General features: G+C 35.1%; 1 protein-coding gene across 10 annotated transcripts in view; it reads right to left on the reverse strand.

Moving 5' to 3' along the window:
• The window catches only part of Veph1 (ventricular zone expressed PH domain containing 1), a 297,176-nt gene that overhangs the window by 252,746 nt on the left and 25,864 nt on the right, over positions 1–18,566 (reverse strand). The window lies entirely within an intron of this gene.

Consider the following 18,566-nt stretch of genomic DNA (forward strand, 5'->3'; position numbering starts at 1 on the left):
CACCTGCAAGTCCTGCTCTTAACTTTTTTTCTTTTTTAACTCCTAGGACATATGGGCCACTAAATACTTTGTGCATTAATTTCTGTCTAAATCATAGGTTGTTTGTAGCCTAGATTTTTCAAAAGTGGAAATTTCTGAGATAAAGGCAGGAGTATTTTCAAGGTTCGTGATATACTGTTTTTTGTTTTTTTCTTAAATTCTTTTATTGGTACATTTTAGGTATACAATACGTTTACATTTATCATTGGGTGCTTGTACCCATACATGATGTATCTTGGTCCTTATTTTTTCCCCATTACTTGTGAATCCTTCACCCCCTCCACCCGTCCCTATTTACATTGACTTCATTTTTTTTTCTTTTCTTATAATTTTTCCTTTCCCTTCTTTCCTTTCCCCTTCCACTCCCATCAACCCTACCCCTTTGGAACTTTTCTTCCTATTTCAAATTATCAATTATTCGTTTTAATCAATTTAACCCTTATTTACACTTTCAATTTCCCACACTAGAGAAACTATTCGACATTTACACATATGTGTCCTATTTATTTCACTAAGAGTATGGCCTCGACATGCATCCATTTAGTTATAAATGTCTCTAGTTTCTCATTCTTTATGGCTGAGTAGTACTCCATTTTATAAAAAAAACCACATCTTCTTTACCCAGTTTCCAGTTGATGGGCACTTGAGATGTTTCCAAGTTTTAGCTATTACAAAATGTGCTGCTATAAACATGGGTGCACATATATTGCTGTGGTATAATTCATTTAATTCTTTTGGGAAGATAATCAGCAGGGGAATAGCTGGATCAAATGGGACCTCTAGTCCTAGTTCTTTGAGGTATCTCCATACTGATTTCCACAGTGATTACACCAGTCTGCACTCCCACCAACAATAGAGAAGGGTTTCTTTCTCCCCACAACCCCACCAGCATTTGTTATTGGTTGATTTCTTGATAGCAGCCATTCTTTCTGGGGTGAGGTGGAATCTCAGTGTTGTTTTCATCTGCATCTCTCAAATGACCAGTGATGTTGAACATTTTTTCATGTTTATTTGTTGCTTTTACTTCTTTGTCTGAGAAATGTCCATGCATTTCAGATCCCCATTTTTGAACTGGGTTTTTGAATTTGGGGGGTCTGATTTTTTTCAGTTCTTTATATATTCTTGATAGTAGTCCTTTGTCTAAGGTACAGCGACTAAAAATTTTTTCCCACATTGTAGATTGTCTCTTAGCTCTGTTGGTGGTTTCTCTTGCAGTGCAGAAGCTTTTTAATAAGATGCGATCCCAGTTGTTGATTCTTTGTGCTAGTTTCCGTGCTACTGAGGTTTTGTTCATAAAGTCTTTTCTTATGCCAGTGTCTTCAAGAGTTCTGCCTAACTTATCTTCCAGCAAGTTTAGTGTTTCTGTCTTAATATTTAGATCTTTAATCCACTTCGATCTTAGTTTAGTGCATGGTGATAGGTATGGGTCTAGTTTTAATCTTTGGCAGGTTGAAATACAGTTTTTCCAACACCATTTATTAAATAGGCTATTTTTCCTCCAATGAGGGTGGTTGGCTCCTTTGTCAAAGATGAGGTGGCTGAGTATGTCTGGAGTTGTTTTTGGATCTTCTAATCTATTCCACTGATCCTCAGGTCTGTTTCTTTGCCAGTACCATGCTATTTTTATCACAGTAGCTTTGTAGTATAGTTTCAAGATGGGGTTTGTGATACCCCCAACCATGTCTCTGTTGTCTAGAATTGCTTTTGCTATTCTAGGTCTCTTCTGGTTCCAAATGAATTTTTTGATTGTTTTCTCTAGTTCTGTGAAGTATATTGTTGGAATTTCAATTGGCATTGCATTAAATCTATATAGTAGTTTGGGAAGTATAGTCATTTTCACTATATTGGTTCTTCCTACCCAGGAACAAACGATGTCTTTCCATTTTCTTATATCCTCGTTGATCTCTTTTTTCAGAGTGCTGTAGTTTTCAGTGTAGAGGTCTTTTGCTTCCTTAGATTGATTCCTAGATATTTCTTTTTTTGGGGGATGCTCTTGTAAAGGGAATTGTTTCCCTAATTTCTCTCTCAGTGAGTCTGTTATTTGTGTATAAGAAGGCTATTGTTTTTTGAGTGTTGACCTTGTATCCAGCTACTCTACTGAATCTGCCAATTAAGTCTAGAAGTCTTTTGGTGGAGTTTTTTGCATCTTCATATCATCAGCAAATAGTGACAGTTTAACTTCTTCCTTTCCTATCTTTATTCCTTTTATTTCTTTCTCTTGTCTAATTGCTGTGGCTAATGTTTCCAGAACTATATTGAACAGGAGTGGTGATAGTGGGCATCCTTGTCTTGTTCTTGATTTTAACGTGAGTTTTCAGGTTTTGACCATTTAGTATGATGTTGTCTGTTGGTTTTTCATAGATAGCCTTAATCAGTTTGAGATAAAGACCTTCTATTCCAATTTTCTGTAGGGTTTTAATCATGAATGGGTATTGGGTTTTGTTGAATGCCTTTTCTGCATCTATTGAGATGATCATATGGTTTTTGTCCTTGACTCTGTTAATATAGTGTATTACATTTATTGATTTATGTATGTTGAAACATCCTAGCATCCCTAGGATAAATCTGGCTTGGTCAGGGTGTATGATCTTTTTGATGACCCTCTGTATTCTATTTGCCAGTATCTTGTTGAGGATTTTTGCATCTATGTTCATTAGGGAGATTGGTCTGTAGTTCTCTTTTTGGGTTGGGTCTTTCCCTGGTTTTGGAATCAAAATAACACTTGCTTCCAGGAAAGAATTTGGAAGCATTGCTTCCCTTTCAATTTCCTTGATGAGTTTAAAGAGTAATGGTGATAGTTCTTCTTTAAATATCTTGTAGAATTCAGCAGTAAAGCCATCAGGACCTGGGCTTTTCTTTGTTGGTAAATTTTTTATTACATTTCCAATTTCACTCATTACAATTGGGGTGTTTAGAATTTCTATATCTTCTTCATTTAACTTTGGCAATTTGTATGTATCTAGGAATCTGTCCATCTCTTCTGAGTTTTCCATTTTATTAGAGTACAAGTTCACGAAGTAGATATTGATGATCCTCTGGATTTCTGCTAGGTCTTTTGTGATTTCACCTTTTTTGTTCTTAACTGCATGGATTTGAGCCTTTTCTTTCCTTTTTATGATAAGGTTGGCTAAAGGTTTATCGATTTCATTCATTCTTTCAAAAAAACAACTGTTTGATTCATTGATTTTTTTTGTATTGTTCTCTTAGTCCCCATTGCATTGGTTTCTGCTCTGATCTTTATAATTTCCTCTCTTGTAGGAGCTTTGAGTTTGTTATGCTCTTCTTTTTCTAGGAGCTTGGTGTTCTGCATTAGGTTATTTATTTGAGTTCTCTCTGTTTTCCTAATATGGGCATTCACTGCTATGAATTTCCCTCATAGAACTGCTTTCATTGTGTCCCATAGATTCCTGTATGTTGTACTGGCATTATTGTTTACCTGTAGAAACTGTCTAATTATCTCTGTGACCCATTGGTTGTTCAGGAAGGTGTTATTAAACTTCCATGTGTTTGTGGCGTGTTTTGGTTTCTTATGTTATTGATCTCCAATTTTATTGCACTATGGTCTGATAATATACAGGGGGTAACTTCAATTCTTTTACATTTACTTAGACATGTCATATGAGGTAACATGTGGTCTATTTTGGAGAATGACCCGTGTTCAGCTGAAAAGAATGTATATTTTGATTTTGTGGAATGGAACACTCTGTAAACATCTATTAAGTCCATTTGTTCAATAGCTTGGTTCAGTTCTAGAATTTCATTGTTAGTTTTTTGTCTAGATGATCTGTCTATCTGTGATAGTGGGGTATTGCGGTCCCCCACTACAATTGTACTAGTGCTTATTTGGTTTTTCATGTCCATTAATATTTGTTTTGTATAGTTGGGGGCATTCGTATTAGGTGCATATATATTTAGGATTGTCATCTCTTCTTCTTGGATTGTCCCCTTCACAAGGATGTAGTGACCATCTTTGTCTCTTTTAATTAGTTTTGGTTTAAAATCTACTTTCTCTGCAAATAAGATTGCTACCCCTGCTTTTTTCTCAGTTCCTGTCACTTGGAGAACTGTTTTCCATCCTTTTACTTTCAGTCTATGAATTTCTTTTCGAGTTAGGTGTGCTTCTTGCATATAGCATATTGTTGGATTTTGCTTCTTAATCCATTCTGCCAGTCTATATCTTTTGATTGGTTAATTGAGGCCATTAACATTGATGGTTATAATTGATAGATATTAATTCATCCGTGACATGATGTTTTACTTTTATTTGCTCTTTTATTTCTTTTTTTATCCCCCCTTTTCCTTTAGTTTCTTACCTTGCCTGGTGGCTTCCCTCTGTTGGGCCTCATGGAATTGTGTCCTTCATTGTCTTTTTCTAGGATATTGTTTAGAACTGTTTGGAATGCTGGTTTGGTGCTCATGAAGTTTCTCAGGTGTTCTTTGTCATGAAAGTATCTAATTTCCCCATCAATTTTGAAAGATAATTTTGCAGGATACAACAGTCTAGGTTGGAAATTATTTTCTTTTTTTTCCCCATTAAGTTTATTGGTATATTTTCGGTATAAAATACAGTTACATTCATCATTGGGATCTTGTACCATTACATGAGTCTCTTGGTTCTTATTTTTATTCCCATTCCCTTGCCCTCTCTTCACTCCCTCCACCCTTCCCTATTTGCAAAGACCTTGTTACCATTTTTTTCCTCTTCTCATATTTTTTCCTTTCCTTTTTTTCCCTTCCCCTACCCCTCCCAATTCCCCTGCTCTTTTAGACCTTTTCTTCCTGTTTACATAATATCAGTTATACATTTTTAAAATTACAATATTAAGATCTAGGAGACATTACCACAGATTTTACAGAATTTAGAAGGATATAGAAAGCATATTACAAAAATCTTTTTTGGAAATAAATTTGACAACTTCTAAGAAGTACCTTGGAAGACAAATTAATGAAACTAACTCTGGAGGAAATATAAAATTTGAATAGCACCTATTAAAGAAAGTATATTCCTAGCTTGAACACCTACCTATAGGACAACAGCAGACTCATAAACATTTTAACTGATAAATTATATCAAACAATTAAAGCAGAAAAAAAATGGAACACGTCTCCCCTCATTTTAGGAAATCAACATTGTGCTATTTCTAAAACTGGATAAAGATAATAGAAGAAAAAGTATGAACATAGATAGAAATTTGTTTAACAAAACAAACTATTAGAAGTCAGATCTGGCAGGATGTAGAAAGTGGTTTTGTTATAGGGATGGCAGTGTTGGTTCAGCATTGGAAGATCCACCCCCAAAAGTCATCATTTTAACAGAGGAAAGGAGAAAGCCATACGATCCTGTCACCAGTTGGAGAAAGAGTATTGGACTAAATTCTACAGCTGTTCATGGTAAAAGCTATCAGGAGACTAGAAGTAGAACAGAACCTTCTCAACAGATCAAAGACATGTACTCTATACTTCCAACCAAAACTCCTTCTATGAATGGAGACAATACAATGCTTTCTCCCTAAAGTGGGGAACAAGGGCATATATCCCTACTCTTCATCTGTCCATTAGACTTTGAAACATAGGTCTAAACCAAAATAGTCTGGCAATAAAATGACACAACTAGGATAGGATTGGCAAGGTAGAAGCAAAATCTTTATATGTAGATGAAATGATCATCTACAGAGAAAATACTAGGAGATCTCTAGGAGCCCCTAGAACTTGTACTTGAATTTAGCAGGATCAGAAAACACAAGGTATATATAAAAATTCAGGTCTGTGTATACTTGCTATAAATGAAGAATTGGATATTGAAATTTAAAAGTTATGTAGCAGTACAAAGGACCTAGAAAAGTTAAAAACAAAACAAAAACAGTGTTGGAAGATGTTTAGTACCTAATTTTAAGACTTCTAAAGCTACAGTAATCAAGGCAGTGTTGGTGTAAGGAAAGACATATAGATCATTGGAATAAAACAGAATCTAGAAATAGAACCACACATATATGGTCCACTGAGTTTTGAAAGATTATTTAACATTAGCATTTTATAGAATATAAACTCAATTCAAGAGCCAAGGAAGAGATAGTGTTTTCAGCAAACAGCACTAGAACACCTGGTATCCGTATATAAAAAATTAACCTCAACCTTTTATTTCCATACATGAAAATAACTTGAAGGGATCTATGAGCCTAAATATGAAAGCCTAAAAGTATAAAACTTTAAGAAGAAATTATAAGGGAAAATGTTTATGAATTTAGGGTAGGCAAGAACTACCTAGGATAGAGAAAACATGATGTATAAAAGAAAATAATTGATAAATGATATTCCATCAAAATTTAGAACTTTAAATGACATCATTAAAAGGAAAAGTAGTCCTTAAACAGACCCTATTTACAATGCATATAACCTATGACCAGAATATATAAAGAATTCTTACAGCTCATTAATAGACAACCCAATTAAATGTAGACATAAGAAGATGGTAAATAGCCAGTATAGCACAAAGAATGGTGTGCAACTCTAGAATCAGAAAAATACTAATCAGTACAATAACAAGATTGAATTATACACTCATTAGGGAGATGAAGTTAAAAGTTTTAAAAGCCTTGTCATGACTTTTTCTTTTTGTTGGATTCTCCCACTTTGTGTTTAATTTGTCACAACCAATGGATTCATTCTGCTGGGTTTCCTGGGGTTGTAATCCTCATTGTCTTTTCCTAGGGTATTGTCTAAAATGTTTTGGCATGCTGGTTTGGTATTCCTGAAGTTCCTGAGGTGCTCTTTGTCATGAAAGTATCTTATTTCTCCATCAGTTTTGAAAGATAGTTTTGCAGGGTACATCAGTCTGGGTTGGAGGCTGTTTTCCTTTAGGGCTTGAAATACATCACTCCAAGCTCTTCTTGTCTTGAGGGTTTGCACTGAGAAGTCTGCTGTGATTCTGATGGACTTTCCTTTGTATGTGATTTGTTTCTCTTTTCTCACTGCTTGTAGAATTTTATTCTTCTGTTGGATTTCTGGAATCCTAACTATTATATGCCTATGTGTAGATTGTTTTTGATTAAGGCTAGCTGGAGTCCTATATGCCTCACTTATCTGTATGTCAAGTTCTTCTCCCCTGCTTGGGAAGTTTTCTGCCATCACTTCTGTGAACAGTTTTTTTTATGTCATCTGCACCCTCTCCTCCTTCTTCATTGACTCCAATCAGTCTTATGTTATTCTTCTTTGCATCATCTAGCAGCTGCTGGATTGATTTCTCATGTTCCCTTACAATTTTAAAGCAATTTTTCTTTTCCTGGTCACTAATTGCAATCTTATCTTCTCTATGTGAAATTCTATCCTCACATTGGTTCATTCTGCTGTGCAGACTTTCAATGGAGTTTTTAATCTCTTGGAAATCTGTTTCTATCTGTTTTATGGATTCCATTTGTTTCCTATGTTGGGATTCCATCATGTTCCTCAGATCCTCTATTTTTTCATCTGTGTCCTCTCTAGATTTATTAATCATGTCTTGCACCATGAGCAAAATCTTTGCTGTTATCTGAGTAATTATTTCTGATTTCATTTTTCCCATATCCTCTTTTGTTGCCAGTTCAGAGAGTCCAGGTGGTTGAGTATCAGAGTGTTCCATCTCCTTTCCCTTTGTGGTTGCTGTAGGTGATGTGGAAGTCTGTTTTTGAGGCTTGTTTACATGTTTTCTCATTTCCACCGGGGGGGGGTGTGTACTTCTGGCTCCCATGTGGCTCACCTTCTCTGCCCTAGGAGCTTGAGATGGCAGTGGGGGGGCTTCCTTCCAGGTGCTGGGACTGGCTCACCTTCTCTGCCCTAGGAGCCTGGGATGGAGGCGGGGAGCTTCCTTCTGGGTGCTGGGACCAGATGAGCTTCTCTGCCCTAGGAGCCTGGGATGGAGGCGGGGAGCTTCCTTCCAGGTTCTGGGACCAGCTCACCTTCTCTGCCCTAGGAGCCTGGGATGGAGGCGGGGAGCTTCCTTCTGGGTGCTGGGACCAGATGAGCTTCTCTGCCCTAGGAGCCTGGGATGGAGGCGGGGAGCTTCCTTCCAGGTTCTGGGACCAGCTCACCTTCTCTGCCCTAGGAGCCTGGGATGGAGGCGGGGAGCTTCCTTCCAGATGCTGGGACTGGCTCATCTCTCTGCCCTAGGAGCCTGGGATGGATGCAGGGGAGCTTCCTTCTGGGTGCTGGGTGGAAGTTATTTTCTTTTACAACTTGAAATACTTTATTCCAGGCTCTCCTTGACTTGAGAGTTTGTGTTGAGAAGTCTTCTGTGATTCTGATGGGCTTTCCTTTGTAGGTGATTTGTTTCTTTTCTCTAACTGCTTGTAGGATTTTGTTCTTCTGTTGAGTTTTGGGATCTTGACTATTATATGTCTAGGTGTAAATTTTTTTTTTTGGTTGTGGCTAGTTGGAGTTCTATATGCCTCACTTATCTGTATGTCCAATTCTCTACCTCTGTCTGGGAAATTTTCTATTACTTCTGTGAACAGTTTTTTTTAATGTCAATTGTACTTTCTCCTGTTTTTTCATGGACTCCTATCAGTCTTATGTTATTCTTTTTTGCTTCATCTAGTAGCTGCTCGATTTCTTGTGGTCCCTTACTATTTTTAAGAGATCTCTGTTTTCATGGTCTTTAACCACAATCCTGTCTTCTATATCTGATATTCTATCTTCAGATTCCCTTAATCTGCTGTGGATACTTTCAATGGAGTTTTTGATCTCCTGAATATCTGTTTGAATCTGTTTCAAGGATTCTATTTCTTTCTTATGTTGGGCAATCATGGTTTCCATTTCTTTCTTATGCTGAGCATTCATGGCTTCTGGCATGTTTCTGAACTCATCTATTTTTTTTTATCTGTTTCTGTTCTAGAGCCTCTAATCATGTCTTTCACCCTGCTCACCATCTCTGTAGTTATCTGGGAGATTATTTCTGCTTTTAATTTTTCTAGAGCCTCATTCATCTGTTTTGTTACTTCCTGTGCTAGGATTCACCCTTGGTGGTGTGGAAGTCTGAGCTTGTGCCTTGCTGAAATGTCTTCTCATTTTTGTTTTCGGTACTGCCCTTGGTTTAATTCCTGGGTTGATACTTTAAAATTGCTTATTGTAATTATCCTTGTTGCTTGTAATTAGAGCCCGTATGGAATGATTGCTTCTCAGCGGTGTCTTCCAGATATAGCTGGTCTTTGGGTTTTGAGTCTCCAATGACTCTGAGGCCATCTCATTTTCATTATACAAGGAAGGACCACTGACTAGATCAATCACAACACCTTAGCCCAAGTGATATGATCAGCAACACCCTAGTATCAGGTACAACTTAGAAAATGACAATTTGTGAAAGTTATTAATGTATCACCTTTAACTGTGTGAATTAAATAAAAATTGAGGACCTACCCAAAATATGCTCATAGCAAATAAACTCTTCAATACAGCAACTTTACCCTTCAGGATGGGGAGTTAGAAGGAGTTGTGGAGTGAGGGATAGATAGGTAGAAGGATAGGGGAAGGTTTGCAGTGAGGCCAGAGGGCACAGGTGAGAGAAGGAAAAAGAGAACAAAAGAAAAATAAAGAAGAAATCTGAATTAGGGCAGAACAGGAACAAAAAGGGAGATGAAGAACAATGTGGGACAGCAAGAGAGTGAGTGTGTGTGAGAGAGAGAGAGAGAGAGAAAGGAAAGATAAAAGAAAGAAAAAAAAAAGAGAAAAATAAAACTTTGACAAGAGTAGGAAAAAATTAAAAATAAGACCAAAAAACCTCACCCCAATAATAATAATTTTGGAAATAAAAAGTAAAAATGAAAATGAAGGGCCTCCTTCAGGGTATGTCTCTGCTGTCACAATAGACAACGTGGGCAGCAGTGTGCAGTTATAAGTCAATGAGTTTCAGCAAGCCAGTCACAGACCCATGAGATTCAGGCAGATTTCTAGCTGCAAGTCCCAAGTTGAGCTCCACGTCCTCCTGCAGGGTTGAACTCTGCAAGGTTCTACTGCAGGTTCCAGCTGCCCTTCCCCTGAAGATAGTCCAGGTTCCGATGGGAGGTGATGATCCCTCCAACTTACCCAGTATGGTGATCTGGTGTCCCCTGTGTCTTTGTAGTGTGGAACCAGGTAGTAGTACAGCCAGGAGGCTGGGAGGCCTTAGCGGATCACCCCCATGGGTGTGGCCAGTGGTGAGGGGTCCTCACATTCTGGCTGGTCCGCACTGGTGTGCTTGGTGCGGGCTGGATGGGTGCTGTGATATATTGTTTTAGAAAGCTCTTACTTTTACTCTGGTCAGCTGTATGAAAGCATGATCTCCCCTTTGTGTCTTTGAAAGAACACAGTATTTTAATTTTTTGCTAAGTTGATCAGTGAAAAAAAATATCTAACTGATGTTTTATGTAGAAATTTTCTTCACCCAAAGTGAGGTTAAATAATTTCACCTGTTCATTGGCTCCTTGTAATTCCTCTTTTGGGAATTGTGACTATGTCTTATGTCTATTTTTTTTCCTTGGATGACTTCATTTTCTTTTTGGTCCTCTTTGGTGCAGTATCTTTTTTTCAATTAAGGGCATTAATTTAACATTTGACATTTGGGTTGCTAATTTGTCTGCATGTTTATTATTTTATTTTAATTGTTTGCTGCTATTTATTGACATGGTAAAATTTTAGATGGTCAAATCTATCAATCTTCTGAGTTGTCATCATTTTTTCTCTTTTACATTGGACATTTAAGTTGTTTAAATTATTTACTGATTTAAAAGGCAATACAAAGACATAGCGCCAGCTGGGTATAGTGGTGCATGCCTGTAATCCCAGCACTCAGGGCTCTGAGGCAGAAAGATCACTGCAGCCTTGGTCACATAATGAGTTTAAGGCCAGCATGAACTACATAGTGAGACATTGTCTCAGAAAACAAAAAACCAAAGTAAAAGGCATAGTACAAAAATTAAAAAGACATAATAATTGGTTTACAGTGAAATCCCAGTGTCCCTTTAATGCCTGATCCTCATCCACTCTCCCCTGTACCCTTCACTGGCAGAAACCATGCTTGGCAATTCCTTAGGTGTTTTCCAGTGGCTACCAGGTAAGCACAAATCATCTCCATATTCTTTCTATGTGATCCCTTTAACAACTTTTTTGTTTTTTGGAAATCCTTTGCTAAATATTCAACATTTGTTATTTTAGAAATTAATCTTTTAACCATTCACTTAGTTTGTGAATCTATTTGGTACTTATGAAAGTAATGATGTACATATTCTTCTAAACAACTAATTTAATGTTGCCACCATTTTTACTGAAAAATTCATTCCCAGGTAATTGTTTTACACGCATAAGTTTCTATTGCAGATCTGTCTTTTCCATTTTCTTGTTCATTTTTTCAATTCTTGCACAGTACTAATTTTGCCACTTTATTTATATGTTTCATGAAATTTTAAGGGTGCTTCTCAATATATTTTACATTTGTTGTTGTTTCTTCCTAGAAAAATCTCATTTTCCCCTTCATTAGGACTTCAAATGAGTTATTGCTGATTAGGTGAACTTACTGCTTTTGCTGTTTTCTTTGTTTTCCAATGCTGGAGATTGAACCCAGTGCTTGCACAAGCTAGACAAGTTCTCATCCACTGAGTGACAGTCACTAGATCCCCTTTTGCTTTTTGTATTTATTTTCTATCCAGTCATTCTCAAGTATAATATATTTTCAAATCATTCTCTTGGGTTTTCTAGAAAAAATTCTTTCTGTATTTTATGCAGCCTTGCTGAGGTCTATACATTTTAATATATCTCAAAGCTTATTTTGTTGGCTAGAATTTCTTGAGCTATTTTTTTTTCCAGGTACAAGTGATTAGATCAAGAATGTTGGCTCAGTTCCTGCTTTTTGTCATAAAATTTTATGGCCCAAACCAAGAAAATACAGTAAATTTTTTAAACCATGTAGGATGCATCACTTTCTTCCTATTTTTAAAAGTTTATATATTGGTAATTTCTTTAGTAAGCATTATGCTGGATTTTTGAGGTAAGACAAATATAATATTATAATAATTTTTAATGTTAAAGAAGTATCAGTCTATTTCTATTTTATTGAGCTTATTTTTAAACCAAGAATGAATGGTGTGGGGGCGGGGGGGGGGGTTGGAGATGTGGCTCAGTGCTAGAGTACTTGCCTGGCACATGAAGGGCTCTGGGTTCAATAAGCAGTACCACGAAAGAAAAAAAAAAAAGAATGACTGGTGAATTTCATTAAATGCCTTTTTTAATGTCTATAGATATTTTGTTTTTGTCCTCACAATTATCACTGTGATAAGTTATAGAAGCAAATTTCATAATATCAATGAACTTTGCATCCCTGGAATATATCTTACTGGATTCTGGGAAGTAAATTTTTAATGTGAGGTTGGATTCTGTTTTTAATATTTTATTTAAATGTTTTGTGTCAATATTTGTTTTTTAGGGTAGTCACATTTCATATCAATTTATGTTAATTTCATAACAGGATTTGGAAGATTTATACTTTCTATAACCTTACTTTTAAAAAAAATATAATATGTCATAGCCCAAGAGAAGTGAATGAAAATTTTCTGCGAATAATGTGTCTATTTTTCCTGACATTTCCTGGAGTTTTTGTTTAATGAATGCTGTGGAATTTGATGCATAGGTATTCTTAAGCTTTATAACTCTTGTGACTCAAAGCCTCTGGCATAAAAATACTGTTTTGATCTTATATAACGCTTTTTAGCATGAACATTTTCCTGTGTCATATAAAGATCATGATTTCTGCTTCTTTTGTTTGTGTTTGCCTAGTGTTATTTTCTCATTTTATTCTTATTTTAAAATTTCTTTTACAGCCTATATTGCATCAAATGAATGGGTGCAACCTTTTTATATAAGTTGGTAAAAAACAGTTTAGTGGCCATTATTCAGTGATTTTTTTTTTCCAGTATGAGGAATTGAACTCAGAATCTTGCACTTGCCAGGCAGGCGCAGTGCCATTCAGCTATATTCCCGGTACTATTCAATGATTATTAATAACCAAAAGCATGTCTAGCATGTGATATATACAAAATAAAATGGTATTATTTGATTATTCATTAGATTTCAAACTATTGTATCATAATCAAGAATTTAAGCTTAATGGGACTACATATAGACTCAACAGATCTTCATTTGAAAACAGGGTCCTGTCTTTGCAAATAAGTGGGCAACTTGCTTTTAATAATATTTAGCAGAAAAAAAAGATTTTGACTCAGCTCTGATTTTCTCTTAAGGTATCTTTTCTTGCACTTTATGTGGTAATTTGGTATGGTATAAAAAATAGCCTGTAAAGTAGGTCTGCATATGTGTTATCATTTTACTTTAAAACTACTCAGTTTCATTTGAGTTATCAAAAGAAACATTCCATATAGGATGGACTTAGTATACCAAGCTAGTGATTTCAAATGCAGCTGAGGTGGACTATCCTAGACTATGTACACTGACCAAATCCTCCATCCAGAATAAAGGCATTCATCGCCTCATTTGCTGGCTCACAGCCAGATCTGCATGCAGAAACTGTCCTTGATCACATTTGTTCTTCCCTTGGGACAGTCGGCATCCAATGACTAGTCCATCTGGGGATAGGAAGGCCTGTTCACCTGTCTTAGATGGACTCTGAAGGGTCACCCCACTTTCAGAGCATCCTGTGAGATTGATCCAGGCTTTTTTCACCACTGCATTTCAGGTCAACTTCTTCCTCTGCCCAACTCTTCTTCATCCACTTCCCTACATGTATTGCTTCTAAGAGCACACCTTTAGAAATATCCTGCCTGGTAACTGCCATTGCAGACTGTTTTTCTCGGAGCCCAATTACAACAGAATTTGTATTGATAACATTGAGGAACATAGTAAACCATATACAAATCATAGTTTAACAGTAAATGGCAAAGAGATTTTCATTTACATGAAACAAGCCTCAATGAAAGCAAAAGATGAAACTCAATGAAAATACATAATGTACTTAATGTGTCTTGATTCATAAACACGAAGACTCAATTTCCAAGTTTAAGAAAGCATCGAATTACCAGATAATTTTAAAATGAGCTTTTGAAATGAGGCTGGCATATGCAGGATAGTGTCAGTGAGGTTGTTAAACATAAGGTATGTGTTTTATTATTTCTAACTAGAAAAATTTAGAAGCTATCAGTAAGGATCAATTACTTCACACAGGTCCTAGAATTGCAGCTAATACATATAGTAATATGTTAGGTTTAGATAACATCATTTATAAACTTTGATATTACTGTAACCACTCCAAGAATTTCTTATTTACTAAAAAAGTGAAGACATTTTTTAACTTGAAAAATTTTATATATTCAAATCCTACATAAAAAATACAGAATATTTTCCCCAAAAATAATTTCTCCAAAAACAGGAAAAATCTGCATAAGCAGCTAACTTCTTCCTTCAACAAATATTCAAAAAGACAAAAAATTTTAACTGGTTTCAGTGATATAAATGAATGGTTTAAAATTTTTTTGATGAATGGTAAGCTTTGCAATTAGGATTTTTCTGATTCATATTGCAAGAAATAACCTATTCTTATGAAATATATGTATGCATGTGTTTATGTTTGAGCTCAATGTTGGTTTAGTATCTGTGCATATTAAAATGAGCAACTTTTAAGGACCAGATCTATTTAATGTCAAACCCATCAAGCTGGGTTTAGACAGTCATTCTCACAATGACCTGATCATTGTCAATTTTAAAATAGTTTATCCTGAAGTGGTAGGATGTCAAATTAAAGAACTAGGACAACAAAAAATGCCATGAAGGGTGCTGCTCCTGGCCTGATTATCAGGATGGCTCACTCTCACTCAGCCAAACACTACATACACTACACCTTTACTTTAGCCCCCATTTACCTTTCAAGTCACTCTTCACTATGCTGAAAACAGTCTTTGCGGAATGGGTCACTGACCCGAGGAACATGCAAAGTCAGAAATAAAGCATTTGGTGGTGGAAGACTGGATTTGACCGGGAGTGCAAATTTGGAAGAGAGAATGGAGGTATCTTAAGGCAAAGGATGTCATTATTTCTCCTATCCTTTTAGACACAGCATTACACAGTGCTTACTGACATGGATTGTGTCAGACTGGATTGTGCCCGTGCTGAATGCTAGGTTCTATTCTTATGAACTCTGTGTCTTGGGCAACTGCTTATCTCCTTGTGCCTAAGTTTCTTAATCTTTAAAATTGGGATATTACTGATACTTATCTCTCAGGATTTTTATGTAGATTAAACGAGTTACTATATGGAAAGGACCTACAACAGCATCTGACACATAGCAAGTACAGAGGAATGTTAGCTATTATTTTTATTATTTTATTTAATAATATTAGAACTCTAAATACCAGTTTTGGTTTTATAACATAGTGAGTTACAAATATTTCCTGGGGTGGTTGATATTTATATGTATTTATTCCACAACCACTTAATAATATTCATGTAAAGACTACATAGTTACTACCCTTGAAAAGTCTCATTCTACATTGACATCTTACTAATAATCATTTATGTTTGCATCACTCTTTCTGCCTTTAAAAGGACATGCATTTGTATTACATTATTGTTTTATCACTTGAATCTCCAAGGCCAAGACACTAATGACAACACAACAGCAAATGGTTCCATAACTGATAATATAGTCGCAGTTCCTGGCAGAAGAAAATATAAAACCATTTTAGGGGTAACAAACTAAACTCAAGCCATTTAGTATTCACACAGTAAAACTCTATTGAACTGAATTTTATAAAATATAAACACCCAAGGAAATAAATTAACATAAGCCTGTCAGCAGATTAAACATAGAGCTCATTAGATCGTCAAAATTTACTGAGCCTAAATCATGAAATTATGTGTTCAAAAATCACATAAAGAAAGTTCTCTTTATGAAAAATACCAAGCTACTAGAAAAAGAATCAGAAACATGTTTAAAAAGAGAAACTTTTAGAAATGAAAAACCCCAAAAGATGGATGAAAGAGTAGATAAAATATAGCTGAAAAAGAGCCAATGGATCAGAAGATAGAGCTGAGAAAATGAAAAAATAATGTATCACACAGATGGGAAATACAAATGGTCAAGAAACATGGAGGATAAAGTAGGATAATGTATGAGGTCATATTTTTGTCTGCTTTTAAAAATAATTATATTCTCAATGCTTAGATATCAATAAAAATAAAATGTATTCAGTAAATATTTCTGATTGCATAAGTGAGCTCACACACAGAATTTTCAAAAAGAGATAATAGATATAAAAGGCAATATTAGAGATAATGCTTAAGAACTTTCCAAAACTGACAAAAGACACAAGGCCTCAAACTCACAAAACAGCATGAAGATTAAATAAGATTATACAAATAAAACCACACCTAGACACATAACAGTAACACCACAGAACACCAAAGACAAAGAAGATATTAAAATGGAGAGAAAAAGTAGATTAGATATAAAGGAACAACAAAAACTGACAGCAGAGTTTATAAGCAATGATCAAAATTACTGAGAAACAGGCTGTCAATCTAGAAATCTATAGGACAGTTTCAAGGATATTAAACAAGGGAAATAAAAGTGTTGTTTAAGATAGACACTGAAGTGTTCCAAGGTCCTTGTGGTAACAGAAGAGCTTTTAGATATCTTAAGACATAATACTGTAATTAATCAATAATATGAAGGTCACAATGATAAGATCTACCATTATTTCACACAGCATATAAAAAAAGACTGCCAAAGAAATTGTGAATGGTATCATGCCTTAAAGACTGTCCTACACAAGACATAAATTGATCATACTGGATTCTTAGTTTTTTGAAATTTCTTTGTCTTCAAAGGAATTGCTCATTTCTCCTATTCTCTGTTGCACTACGTACTATAATGTAACAGTTAATATTTTACCAAATATTTCAGTAGCAAAAAGGCATACTTTTTTTCAGGTTATATAACACTGTTGGTTATTACTTTTCAGGAAAATATGGATATACTGTCTTTTCCCAAAGATGAATATTTCCTTCACTAATGTAAAATTGATATCTTGATACTATATTTCCATGCCTTTCTGTATGCACAATAAGTTTTTATTTCAGTATCATATTATAATCTAGTGGTTTAGAAAACATTTTAAGTGGTATTTAACTCAACATTAGTAGGAACAACAATGTATCTAATTCAGTTGGAATGTTAACACTATGGAGAAGTGTTACAAGTTCGTGCACATGTAGGCAATGACAACTACATTATGCAAAGTATCTATCTGGCCAACAGCAACTGGAAGGTTGCCATCCATTATAAAGCATGTATTTATTTTAGATACATTAAAATGTGAATAATGCCTGTTTTAAAATTGATAAGGTACTGTGATTATGTTTGCTAAAATGTTAAAGTCAACTACTTAAAGAATAAAACTAGGGCTGAAGGTATACCTCAGTGGCAGAGCACTTGCCTAGCATGCATAAAGGCCTGGGTTCAATATTCAGTAAAACACACACACACACACACACACACACACACACACACACGATGAAACAGTAATAGATTGTGTAATTCTCAAAGCACTGCTCTCAATAGAAGTTTAAAAATGGCAAAAACTCAAAAATTGAGAAAAGAGAATGAAGAGAAATGCAGAAAAATCTAGAAATACAACACAAAATCAAATGGAGAAATGCATCCAAATATACCACTTAACATAATAAATGTAAGTTGACTAATTTTACCAATTAAAAGCAGAATTATATTTTTATTTAGATTATTAAAAAATCTATATGGCATATAAAATTATAGTTCAGTAATAATGACACACAAAGGTAAAAATAAAAAGGAAGAGAAAATAGGCAACTACTATTCCAAAGAAAACAGGCAAAACTTACTAGGAATAAAAATGTTCAGTATATGATAATAAAAGGAAAATTTCACTAAAGAAGGAATAATAATTCTAAATTTGTACATACATGATAAAAGGTCTCCAAATTTGACTAACATACAGGGAGAAATTGAAAAATCCAAAATTATAATGGAAAATTGTAGAAATGTCTCTCAGTGATTGACAATCAAAACAAACACAAATTTGTTGAGAATATAGAAAATTTGAATAATATTATTAACAAGAGTTCTTTACTCAGAGTATTTAATATTTGACACCCAATAATTAGAGAATACATGTTCTTCTTGGGCACATATGAAATGTTTCAAGAGTCAGTATGGTATAGACAAGAACACAGCTTCTGAAAATCAGACTCTCTGGGCTTGATTCCTGATTCTACTACTTAGTAGCCATAAAATCACAGGCAAGTTTCATCATTAGTCTCTGTGTTTCAGTTTTCTCATTTATATATGGAGATAATATTACCATATTATCTCAAAAGCTTACTGAAAGGAATAAATATATGAACATGTGAAGAGCTCTTAAAACAGTTTCTGGCACATGTAAGTGCTAGCTAGATATTATTTACACAGATTACCCATAAGCTATGTTACAAAGCAACTCTCAACTACTTTTCAGCAACTGATGCTGCAGTTCAAATTCTCT

Source organism: Heterocephalus glaber, unplaced genomic scaffold, assembly GCF_053883595.1.
Source record: "Heterocephalus glaber isolate CG9 unplaced genomic scaffold, H.glaber_assembly_v1.0 deba00001504, whole genome shotgun sequence".
Lineage (NCBI taxonomy): Eukaryota > Metazoa > Chordata > Mammalia > Rodentia > Bathyergidae > Heterocephalus > Heterocephalus glaber.